The 12,038-nt window shown below is 39.1% G+C and overlaps 1 long non-coding RNA gene across 1 annotated transcript in view; it reads right to left on the bottom strand.

Annotated features, from left to right (window-relative positions):
* Positions 1-12,038, bottom strand: part of LOC133096392 (uncharacterized) — a 395,413-nt gene that overhangs the window by 337,811 nt on the left and 45,564 nt on the right. Inside the window, exon 3 of the long non-coding RNA XR_009701773.1 lies at positions 6,859-6,965. This is a non-coding gene — a long non-coding RNA (uncharacterized LOC133096392). The remainder of the gene's footprint in view (positions 1-6,858; positions 6,966-12,038) is intronic.

Below are 12,038 nucleotides of genomic sequence, written 5' to 3'. Positions count from 1 at the left end.
GGGATGGTCCATCTTCTACCGTTTGTGCCCTAGAGCAGAGCTGGGAAAAGAGCTGGTCTGAGTTCTTAACCAGCCCTGGCCTCTGCTGTAAACTTGCAGTGTGAATCCGGAGAAATTATGTCACTACTTCCTGTCTCATCCTTCATCTGTTTAAAAACAAAACAAAACAAAACAGGGTGAGGGAGCATTATATTTAGCAAGCTGCTAAATAAAGTGGCTGGGAAATACAAATGAGGTAAGTAAGGACAGACACTTAGCAGGGATGGTCCAAGTGTTGAGTAATATTGAAAATATATGGCAAGAGAAATAGAGAAATCAAATTGCTTTCCTTGTAAATTTTCCACCACGATGTTTTTACTTCATGGAAAGCAGAGTAAGGTGTGAGGTCATTTTTCCTTCACACACAATTCACTTTCATGGAGTTTGTAAAAAAGGAGAAGTTTCTCTCAACAGAGAAGTCTCGATGCCTGACTGAGCCAGAAGGGAGCATTTTCTCACAAAGGCCATTTCTGTCTCTCCCTTGCTCCTCCCCTGTCTTCCCATACTTCTCCCCACCCCCATCTCAGCTACTCTGAGCATATCCCACTTTTCCTAGTTATAGAGAGACCCCATCTTGAGTCTTTTCTTCTGCAGGATTGTGGTGCTAATAAATACCAGGTATATCGTGAAGCCAGGAACCCAACACAAACACACTGCTTAGAAATCACTGTTGTTTTGATGAGATATCAAAAAGATAGAAAAAAAATGTTTTTAATTCTTAAATTTTTTCAATTCTTTTTGTAATTCTTAATTTAAAAATTCTTAATTTTTTTTAAAAATTCTTAAAAAATTTTTTTTTAATTCTTTAAGTTTTAACTCTTAAAACTTAGAGTACAAAGTGCCAGGTAAACAATGATACAGAAAACCCAAGTATAGAGAAGAAGGTGCTTGTTTCAGTAACCTGGGAATCTTTTGCTGGTGAGACATGGCAATCAACTTTAAATGACAATCCTAGGCAGTTTAGGAAAAAGGGCCCTTCAGGTGACATGAGGGGAAAAGATCAGGTTTTTATAGAAGTAGAAAGCAACCACCAGAATGGAATGATAATTAGAGATAACTGTAGTCAAGTATAAGGGTGCCAGAATCCTGGTGTCTACCCAGCAAGTACAGTCAAACCTCTCTTTTAATCACTTCAAACATGCCATTTTCATTTCTTAGCTGGTGAATCTTTCACAATCTCAGTGTATCTATAGAGCATTTTGGTTCAACCAAGGTCAAAGAAAGTAAGAGGTGCATCTGCCATAGAGCCTCCCATTCCCTCTCAGACGCTTAAGTAAGTGGCTTAAGAGAAGCAGTGTGGAGCACAAAATGGATCACCAGGATTCAAGACCTGGTCTTGCCCCTCTTAAGCCAAGTGAATGTCAGCATTTGAACTTCTTTGAGCCTCAGTTCCTTTATGCGTAGAATGGGGATCATGCTCTGTTTTACCTAACACACAGCTCTGTTGTGAAGCTCAAACAGCATGACACATAAAAAGGGCTTTGCAAATTATAAAAATAGAAGTGCTTTCTATGATTATTATTGTTATTGAAGAAGGAATAGTTTGGATCAACTGCTAAGCGACTAAACAGCTGCTTCAGTTAGTTGAACAGATGGTTTTAAGGGTTAATAAGCACATGTCTTGGTCATCGCTTAGGCCTAATGAGTCAGCGCCCAAGAGCACGAGGCCCAGATCATGGGCTGCATGGGACCAGCTCATCTGACTTGAACAGTAGGAGCTTCCAAGTTAAAGAAATCTGGAATTGAATTCCATATCTACCCCTTAATTCACTAGGAAAGTCCCTTATCCTATCCAAGCCTCACTTTCCCCAACCCTAAAATTGGGACACTAATACTATCTTGAAGGGTTGTTGTGAGACTCAGAGATAACATAAATAATCTCTGGTACATAGTATGTTTTTCATAAATAGGAACAAGTACTGTAAAGGGAAGAGGCAATAGCTTTAACCCTTACCAGCTATTTTATAAATGCATGTGGAGTCTGCATATGTGAACAATCTGCTCAAATCTATTCCTATTTCTTGAAAAAAAATCCAAAGGCATGGCCCACTGATGATGGTATTTGTACCTAAAAATGACAGCACATTATAAACTGACTTCTTTCGGTTACATTTCTTATTATAATATAGTCTGTGAGATACACCAAAGAAAAATTTGATAATTTGATCTAAACTTGCCATAAGGCTGCCCCATGATTAAAACTGCCGATGCTCCACATGCCCCAACACTGCCCCTTGTCTACCACAGTGAATCCTTTCCAAACTTTGCCCATATATGCAACCCAACACCCTAGCCAAACTGGACATCTCACTATTTCCCAAAGTAAACCTCTGCCTGGAAAGCCTAACACTGTACTAAACCAGTTATCCCAGAAACAGTGAGACACTGAGATTTGTGTGCAAGAGGCATACTGGGGAGTTCTCAGGAAGACCTACGAGGAAACAAGGGGTGCAGGATTGGGCAAAGGGAGACGTTAAACCACGGTGAGGTTCCACAACTGAGGTCTTTAAATGATCCCACGTGAAGCTCTAGAGCTGGCATGGCCCTTCAGGGGTGTCACGATTGTGTCCAGGGGCTGTGTGCTCTACCCCACATTGACCAGTCACTGCAGGTGTGATTCCCTCAGGGAGGGGTCATAACCTTTGGCAAAGGGCAGTTCTCAGAGAGGGACGCTGAGATCTGTCAGCGGCCAACCTTCCCTGCAGCTGGGCAATGTGTGTGTCCTGCTGAAGGGGCTTCTGCGCAGCACCCCACCACATCCACTACTCCAATTTCCAAACTACTGTCCAGTCCTCAAGGCCCATATTCACCACTGCCTCACCATGAAGTCCCTCTGACCCTGTATTCTCTCTTTTCATACCTGAGATACAGCCACCATACCTACAAGACACTTCCAGGTGCCTCTTCCGTTACCACTGAGTTCAGAGGTCACAAAGCTCAAAACATATACTTGGTATTACTTCTCAAAATTCCAGTGAATGTAGAGAATGAGAAAGTTATACCCCTTAAACACATGCAGTAATGTGTGTTCTTCTTATAGTTAAAATTTCCAAGACCTCAGCGCATTTAAGCATACTTAATTCTTCCTAGTCTGTCTGGTTCCTCATTTTGTTTACAGGAAAAAATATTTCATTCGTAACGATACACTTCTATTCTTACACAATATCCATTGGGGTTTTCATTTCCTTTATTTGCTGAATAATTTTTCTTTATAAGTATTCTCTTGAAAATATAGCAAGAAGTACTATATACTGAAAGGAAAAAGTAAGACTAGATGAGCAGGGTCAAATTAATAAGAAATCCTCCAAATTACACAAAAGTATCAGCCATGAAGAAAATATGATTGTAAAGAGAACTCAGTATTCACTGTAAGTATACCTATCCAGCTCCCTTTAGAAGTGAAGAAATGAAGATTAGTGTCATATTAATGCCATTATTTCACAAATCAAAATGATTTATTGGATTAAAAACATGAAAATGGTTGCTTTGCAATAAGTAGGTTATGTTAATGAATAAAATTGAGTAAAATGAATGAATGAAGCCAAATCCTTCTACCAAATGGAAGAGATATATGTGTGAAAGATGTAAGTATATTTATGTTTATATGCATTTTTATACATAATAAAATATATAAAATAAAATATATGCTTATATTATTTTGTATGTATTTATAAATACATATGTGTATATGTACACATATGCATTAAGGAAATACACATATACACACGCTTCCCTAAAAAATTATATATAGCTGTTGTCTTTTGGGTAATTACACCACTTCACTCTGACAGCCCATTGCAAAGTGAAGGGCTTAAGTATCTCCAGCTCTAAGTCAACAGTATGGCTGTCTGCATATGATCCCTCCAATGCTTCCAAATCTACAACACCCTATACAGCATCACTGTTAGACCCAGGCAAGTGGCCCACCCCCATAAGACTGGGCTGCCAGAATGGTGTTGGCCTACTGATTTTGTATGATTTGCTCACATTGGACATAGGATCATTCGGGTTGTGGAGTAACTGTCCACTTTTGGGTTTGAGCCTGGCATTTGTGGGTCTGCCAGTGTCCCCACTGCAGTGCTGCCTCCAGTCTACAGAACCCCAGGTTTGGGTAGGGGGCAGTAGGCATCCTTTACCCTGTGTGAGCCACCCTTCCATCCTTGCTGCTGGCCCAAGGGTGACTACCCCACTCCCACATGCTCCTTGCCACATGTCAGCAAGTCCTCAGGAGTGGCCTCACTCATCTTCTCCAAGGTTTGGGGAGACTGTTACTCCACAAATGGAGTAAAATGGCCACAGACCCTTGCAATAGATCATATTGCATTGTATTTTCCAAGGTTGGCCATTTTGTGGGAATGGGACCACTCTTCTCACTGGGCCCAGAGGACCCTCTCCTATCATCAACACTGAAAGAGATCACTAGGAATGCAGTAATTGCATCCTAAAGTAATCAAGAGAAGACATGGATGAAAAATCTGTTATTCTACATTTATACTATAAAATTACAAACGGTAAATTTAACATGACCCAAAAAATGAATTATTGTTCCCATTTTTCTGTATACTCTGGGTAAAACTTACATTTGTGGTCATCAGCAAAAAAAGCATAGTAATGATCCTTTAGAGTCATTGGAGGCCAATACTTATAGGCAGCACGATGGAGGATGAAGTGCCATGAGTAATGATATGACCAGCACTAAATAAATGGTTATTAGAGGCCTACCCACATTGCTTCAATACAAACAGACGCCAAAGAGCTATGGCTTTGTGAATAATAACATACTTCTCAACTTTTTCCCATTGTGGGAGATATGAAGTTAGACAGGAATGGTGTATTTGACAAAAAAGAAAACAGAGAGGTGGTTCCTAAACCTTAACAGGAAGACGTGGTGCCTAGACACCATGAAGAATCTGCACATGCACTGAATGGACAACAAACAAATATCTAAGTACCACTTCTTTACACATTATTCTAAATCTTCACTGATAAATGACTCTGCCTCAAATGGGCCCATTAATTTTATGTTTTTTAGTCAAATTGTTTAAATAGACAGGGCCCTGCAAAAAAATATTTTCCCATGTACAGCCTCAAGATGACCCTAATCCCATACGAATTTTAAAAAATCACCCTGAAACCTAGAGATACTGAATGAACAATAACTTTCACAAGCCCTTTTTTTAGTGCAGCAAATTCTCTAAACACTCCAGATTGTGATGAATATCATTATTAGAGTCAGCCAATGATATTCTGTATCAAAACAATAAAATGTCTTCCAATGGAATTTTTGAAAAATATATTGACTCTTAAAATCAAATGTTGAGACCAATGAGACCATCTCCCTTGCTCCATATGTCAGTCATATTCCCCCATGCTCTCCATTCTTACCTATTTTTGTTATCCACTACTTAAAGCAAAAATTCTATAATTATTTTAAATTTCAAATATAGGTAATTCATATTTAAAGACAACCTAGAATAGCACTGACCCAAAATGCTCATTACATCTGACTTGGCTGCCTCATTTCTTCTTCTGCCCCTCCCACCTTCAAGTAATCTAAACAGACCAATGAAAATGTTTCCTCGTTTTCATAACTTCCTGAAAAAAGGCTCCATCACTCTGTCCAGTCACTCATTCCAAAGTCTAACAATGTTCACACTGCTTCCATATGAGGCACTCATCCTTGATCTGATGAACATATCTCTGGATTGATTGTTCAGGTCTCTGAAGCCCTAACCAGAGACATGCAATGACTCCATCCTAGTCTATATAGGCAAATAAAACATTTTTTAAGGAGTATCTTTTCCACAAAGATCATCCCTTAAATTCCTCTGAATTTATCTCCTACTTTCAAGCATAGACTCAAAACACATAAAGTACTTCTTAATACTCTTAAAAATTCATTCCTAGACATGCTGATAAATACCTTCCCCAGAAAATTATTTAAGCCCTTTTGATTAACTCTGTGGTAAGCTATGAACATCAGTCCATTTCCTTTCTATTATTTTTGTTTTGGTTTTTATTCTTCTTCCACTTGCTGTTTTTCCTATTTGAAACTGAGGTCTCCCAATTTTAACCCATGTGAAAGAAACATATTATTCAGCCTCTTATCTGCTGTGGGGTTTGCTTGACAGATTTTCTCAATCTCTACAAAGTAGGAAGGTTAAATTCCACTATGCCAGCTTGTAAGTCCAACTCCACTGTGGTAATATCACCACTGAGTCCTTCTCCCTAAGTCCCAGTCCTTAAAATTACAGAAGGACAGTTTCCCCTCAGACCTCCCCAAGATAATGCCTGATGGCTTTAGAGACTTTGGGGCACAGTCAACATCTAGATACGAGAAGTGAAAGCCAGAATGCAGTGATTCACATTTGCAGCAGTTATGAAGTTTACATGGTAAAAAATCAAGCTCTCTTTTATTCATTGTAAATGAACTTAAATCAGTTCACTGACAACAGAAAACTTAAGCCTAACAATCAAGGTAAATGTAGCCACTGGTTTATTCTAGAGTCCTGGAGAGGGAATCATCAGTCATTTCAGGATGCTCCCTTCCCTTTTTTTTCCCCTTATCCCTAAGGGGTGATCCAAATTGGGGGAGGGGATTTTTTAAACTTCCCACCATCAGGCCGAGGTCACCAGTAGGTGTGATACTCAAAATGTTTAACAAGCAACAGGGTACAGGCACCAACCAGTCAAAACAGATACCAACTGTCACAACTGACAGGGCCTTGCTAGTGAGTACCAGGTGATGTCAACCCTGGCCATGAGCATCCAACCACACTGACTTCTAATGGAGCTTGTTCTTTGATCCTTGGAACCTACCACTATGGCATCCATGGTTGAAACACCTGCATCCTGCTCTGTTTTCAGGTTGATGGGTCCTCGAAGGTCACACAGAGGACTCCAGAGACTTTTGGATCATTTGACATCTAAATACGAGAAAGAAAAATTAGACTGTAATGATTCAAATTTGTAGCAATTATGAATTTTACACATTAAAAAACAGTAAATGCGAAAGACCGTTCTTACAAACTACCTCAGGGGGATGAAAAATTTTTTTACATCTGGCATTTCCTGGGGTTGCAGGCATTTTGGCATGCTGCTTTAGATTTTCTCTGCCTAGACCTTCCTGCTGCCTTTTATTATACTTTGCTGCTGTAGCGCCATGATGGAGTGGGAGACAACCTACAAGAATTGCTTTCTTTCTCTTGAGCTTCATTAGGAAGCAAGCTACATGGCCCCAAATTCATCCCACCCTAACCTATCCTATCCTATCCTTAGGTTCTCCAAAGTCTCAGTAGGGGGAGAACAGGGCACTAAACACTTGCTGCAGCTCCTCACCAGCCTCTAACCTCTATTCTCCTCCTGGATGACTCCTGCTCAAACCTGCTCTCCCTTGAGGAGGAAAACACTCATGAGCCATTCCTTCCCACTCTGTGGTTTGGCATAAACTCTATGCACTGAAACTTCCAGACTCTTAAGCTTTTGAATCTCAGGTTCTTGTAGTAAAAGTTTCAGCTTTCAAAAGTCACTGAGGACTTTAAAAAGTAAGCTCAGAAACTCAACTGACTTTTAGGGATCAGCTATGTTAGCCTTCTCCTAAAGTAATGAATTCCACTGATACAGTGGGTAGAGGGCTGCAAAGAAGGAAATTGTGAAAAAGAACACACACACACAAAAATTCCTCATTATCTCCAAACTGTATCCTTTGCACACATCTTGGGAGAAGTTCTTTCAATAACCAAGATAGAGACCTAAAGGCCTATAAAATAATTTACACTGGTAAAAACCAATTAATCCTTTTTGGCTTGTTGGAATTAAGATATATATATTGATACCTAATAAATAATTTGTGATAAAGATATTTAAAATACAAAATATCTTCATTAAGAAAATTCTACTCCATTTAATATACTACTTGTTCAGTGACCTCAACTCAAGGAAAATTCAAGACAGTACATCTATCCTCTACCGTTTTTTTTTTTCCCCAAGAAAATATTTCAAGAGACCACACTCCACATTTGTATCACCCTGTTCTAAAACCCTTCCTTCTGTAGAAGGAAGGAGGTGGCTTTAAGGACAGTTAAGGTTTTTCACACTGAATTTTATGAGCTGATGGCATAAGTCAACACCTAGGGATGCTGACAATTTGCTTCTTTGTTTTTAACACTGGTTTAAAAGGAATACATTCCATCTTAGTCCCCCCCACCAATCCAGGAAATAAAATACATTTTTTATATATAATATAAATATTCAGTGTCTGAGGGAAGACTGAAAACAATGTTTAGTCTCCCAGTAATGTAGGCATTAGCATCTTTCTCTGTCTTCCTTATAGCCAGGAGATGCAACATATCTTCGTGGCAGTAAAAGTGGAAAATGGACCAAAGAGGAGGAGGAGGAAAGGAGGGGCACTTAATTTTGAACAGCACTTCACAGAAAACAATAACTCTTCCTCTGACCTCGGTTGACCCTGAAAACAACCTATGCCATAGGTGAAAACAATATTACCATCACCATTTTACAGTTAATGAAACTGATGCGCATGAAGAGTGTGTCTCATGCAAAGCCACGGAGTTTAAGTGATAAGCTATGAAAAACAGAAATCCACTTATTCTGATTTCAAATCCCATACTCTTTTCACCAAAATACAACGGCATCCCCAATTAAATTCACATAGATTTGGGAGACGTGACAATTCCTCTGAGAGACCATTCTCATCCATTAAAAAAAATTGTTTTTTTATGTATCTATTGAAGCTTACAGTCGAGAACACTTCTCCTCACCTATATGCATGTTTCTTCTCTTCCTTTAGAAACGGAGACGTGTTCGAAATTTCTCAGCTTCTTTAGGTGAAGGGATATGACTGAGTTATGGTAAATGGATTGTGGACAAAAATGATGCATACCACTTTTAGGCCTAGCCTCTTATGATCACTCTCACAATTAGCCATGTTCTTTTTCTTACCCCATTGGTTACCCAGATGCAAAGGAACCAGTGGAGAAAACTAGATGGAAGAAGTGAGGGTCACTGAACGGCTGCATGGAACAGCAATGGCCTGTGACACAAATGAAAAATAAGCCTTTAATGTGAAAGCCACTGACATGCTGGGGCTCTTTGTTAGACCACTAGTGATTTATCCTGACCAGTACAAAGAGCAAAGAAAATATCATATTTTAATGCCTAGGATACAGTGACACTGCATACTTTAAATGATAAAGAGAAGATGGGGGAAACTGTCTTCGATTTTTAGTGTGCTCATATTTGACAATGAAAAATCCTAATGACTAACTAGTCCAGGATTGGTGAGTTTTATACACACACACACATTTTGCTTTATATTACACCAAATCATTCTTGGATAGAGTAAATTCAGGCTTTGAAAGGACAGAAACTAATATAAGTGGGGGAGGGGTCTTCTTGAAGAACATAAATTACAAATAAAATTAGGTACAAAAGTAAACATTTATTGAGAATTAGAAAATAAATTACAACAAACTGAAAATTTTTTAAGTGGACAAATACCATAAGCATCACAAAATCCAAAAAACATAATATTTTTATTAATTAACTGCCTGATAAACCTATACGATATTTACATCTTTAGGCTGCATACTCTTTTATCACCCCCTTCCTATGATGATGACTTTCTACTTTTTTAATAGAGAGAACAGAAAGATAAATGTCTTTCTTCTAAAATAGTTGGTTGAAATTTGTTTTCATTATTGATGGTAGCATCATATGCATATTTAGGATTATTGTGAACTTTGGGGAAATCTCTATAATATTTCTGCTGTACATGAGTGTAAGGTTTAAAAGAATTATCCACTGACTGGCTTCCAACTCTGTAGATTTCAGACCTTGTTTCTCCTCTTCAGTCCACATGCTTCCAGTGCTGAGGGCCATCAGACACAATATCAAGACAGAACCTCTGCCCTGAATCTCTGTGTCATGATGTTAGGTGAGCTGGCACAATGGGCAATAGAAATTTTCCTGGAAGACGTGCATATACCAGGATAACTAGCTATAATATGGAAGTGACTGAAAATATAAATATAAATATATCCCACTAAACCCACTCTAAGTATATCCTCAATTGTATTTCTCTAAGCCAGATTTTAAAAATATATAAAAACCATGACTTCCCGTATACCACTTGACATGAGGAAAAGTGTAACATGAGAAATGAGAAAGTTGGAGAGCGAAGAGTGAGCTTAATTGATTGCAATTAAAATATCTAGAAATTTTTCTAAGAAAAATTTCTAAGGGGTTAATGTTTAATAAACCTCAGGCTGATGCCTAAAGCTAGCATGATCCATGGCTTTGGGTGTTAAATGCTCCACTCCCAAATTGCAAATGTGATTCTGGAAATCCTAAGTCAGCTTCCTGACCATATTTGTTGAAAACTAAACTTTTTTTTTAATGATTTCATCAGGTAAAATAAAATAAATTCTCTTTTTAAAGTTAGTCCAATCATGTCCCAGGTATCTCTCTCTCTCATTGTAACATAGATAGTCCAGCAGTTACGCTGAATTTTGTGACCACTCATAGGAGGCAAGACCATACACCAATGTGCCTAAGGTACATTATAAAGATAGACATTGCTTATGGGCACATAAAGGTTTTAAGGCAGTCACATTAGCTAAAATATGACCCTTTGAATTTTTTAATTACTTAAATGAATTGAAATGGAAGATGAGTTGAGATTATCCATGTGAGTTAGAAGTTGAGTGGAATTAATCTAGGAAAGCTCCTAGGGGAAGATGTGTAATTTGGGGCAGTATTAGGATAGTGGTTAAATTCCATGAGGGCATGGACTTTGTTTGCTGTGTTCACTGCCATCTCCAGTGCCCATAATACTGGGCAGCACATACTAAGTGCTCAATTAACATTTTTTACTGGAAGGAAGGAAGGGAGGGAGGGAGGGAGGGAGGGAGAGGGAGAGGGAGAGGGAGAGGGAGAGGGAGAGGGAGAGGGAGAGGGAGAGGGAGAGGGAGAGGGAGAGGGAGAGGGAGAGGGAGAGGGAGAGGGAGAGGGGGAGAGAGAGAGAGAGAGAGAGAGAGAGAGAGAGAGGGAGGGAGGGAGGGGGAGAGAGGGAGAGAGAGAAAGAAAGGAAGGAAGGAAGGAAGGAAGGAAGGAAGGAAGGAAGGGAGGGAGGGAGGGAGGAAGGAAGGGAGGGAGGGAGGGAGGGAGGGAGAGAGGGAGGGAGGGAGGGAGGAAGGAAGGAAGGAAGGAAGCCTATCAGTGTGTCTCAGGTGAAGATAAAAATAGTCCCTCCCTCATAAAGTTGTTGTGAGGATTAAATGAGCTAATACATATAAAACACTTATAAGAGGACCTTCATTACTACAATGAATATTTGAACTTCACTTAGTTCCTTGGAGCTATTATAATATTCAAGGTATTCAACAAGAGAAGAAAGTGTTACTGATTGGCACAGAGAGAAGGGAGCTGAATTAGAAGAATAATTAATGTCAAGGGGTCTGAAATCTCTATTCTGAAAATTCACAATTTCATGGGAGAGTCCAAAAGATCTGGGACTTGATTCTCAGGCAGGAATGAAAAGAAAAGCATGTCCTGTGATGCGGCAGGAAGACTCATCTTAAGCCCCAATTGGGTAAATGCAATCAATAACATCCTGTCAGGAACTTTTTGTGGTCTCATGTAAATATAGGCTACCTGAATAAAAGATAAAAACTGTCATTTCCTCTCTCGTGTTGTAGCATGATGATTTATCTATTCCTTTGAAAGAACCAAACCAAACCTAACAATTGCTTTAACTTCTCCGGTGTATATGTATCCATTGTGAAATATAAGAAAAACTGGTCCAAGATGACTGGACATTTTTAGGACATTTGCAGAGCGGAACACTAGAAAGAATGAGGAATAATTAACTCAATCCAATGGGCAAGTCATTATAATTACTCCTAAGACAAACTATGAGGGAAAAAAGTGTCATGGGCTGTTTAATCAACGCTAAACTGTGGGGGTGACTAGTTATAATT

Source organism: Eubalaena glacialis, chromosome 1, assembly GCF_028564815.1.
Source record: "Eubalaena glacialis isolate mEubGla1 chromosome 1, mEubGla1.1.hap2.+ XY, whole genome shotgun sequence".
NCBI lineage: Eukaryota > Metazoa > Chordata > Mammalia > Artiodactyla > Balaenidae > Eubalaena > Eubalaena glacialis.
This window is presented reverse-complemented; position numbering and strand designations above follow the sequence as displayed.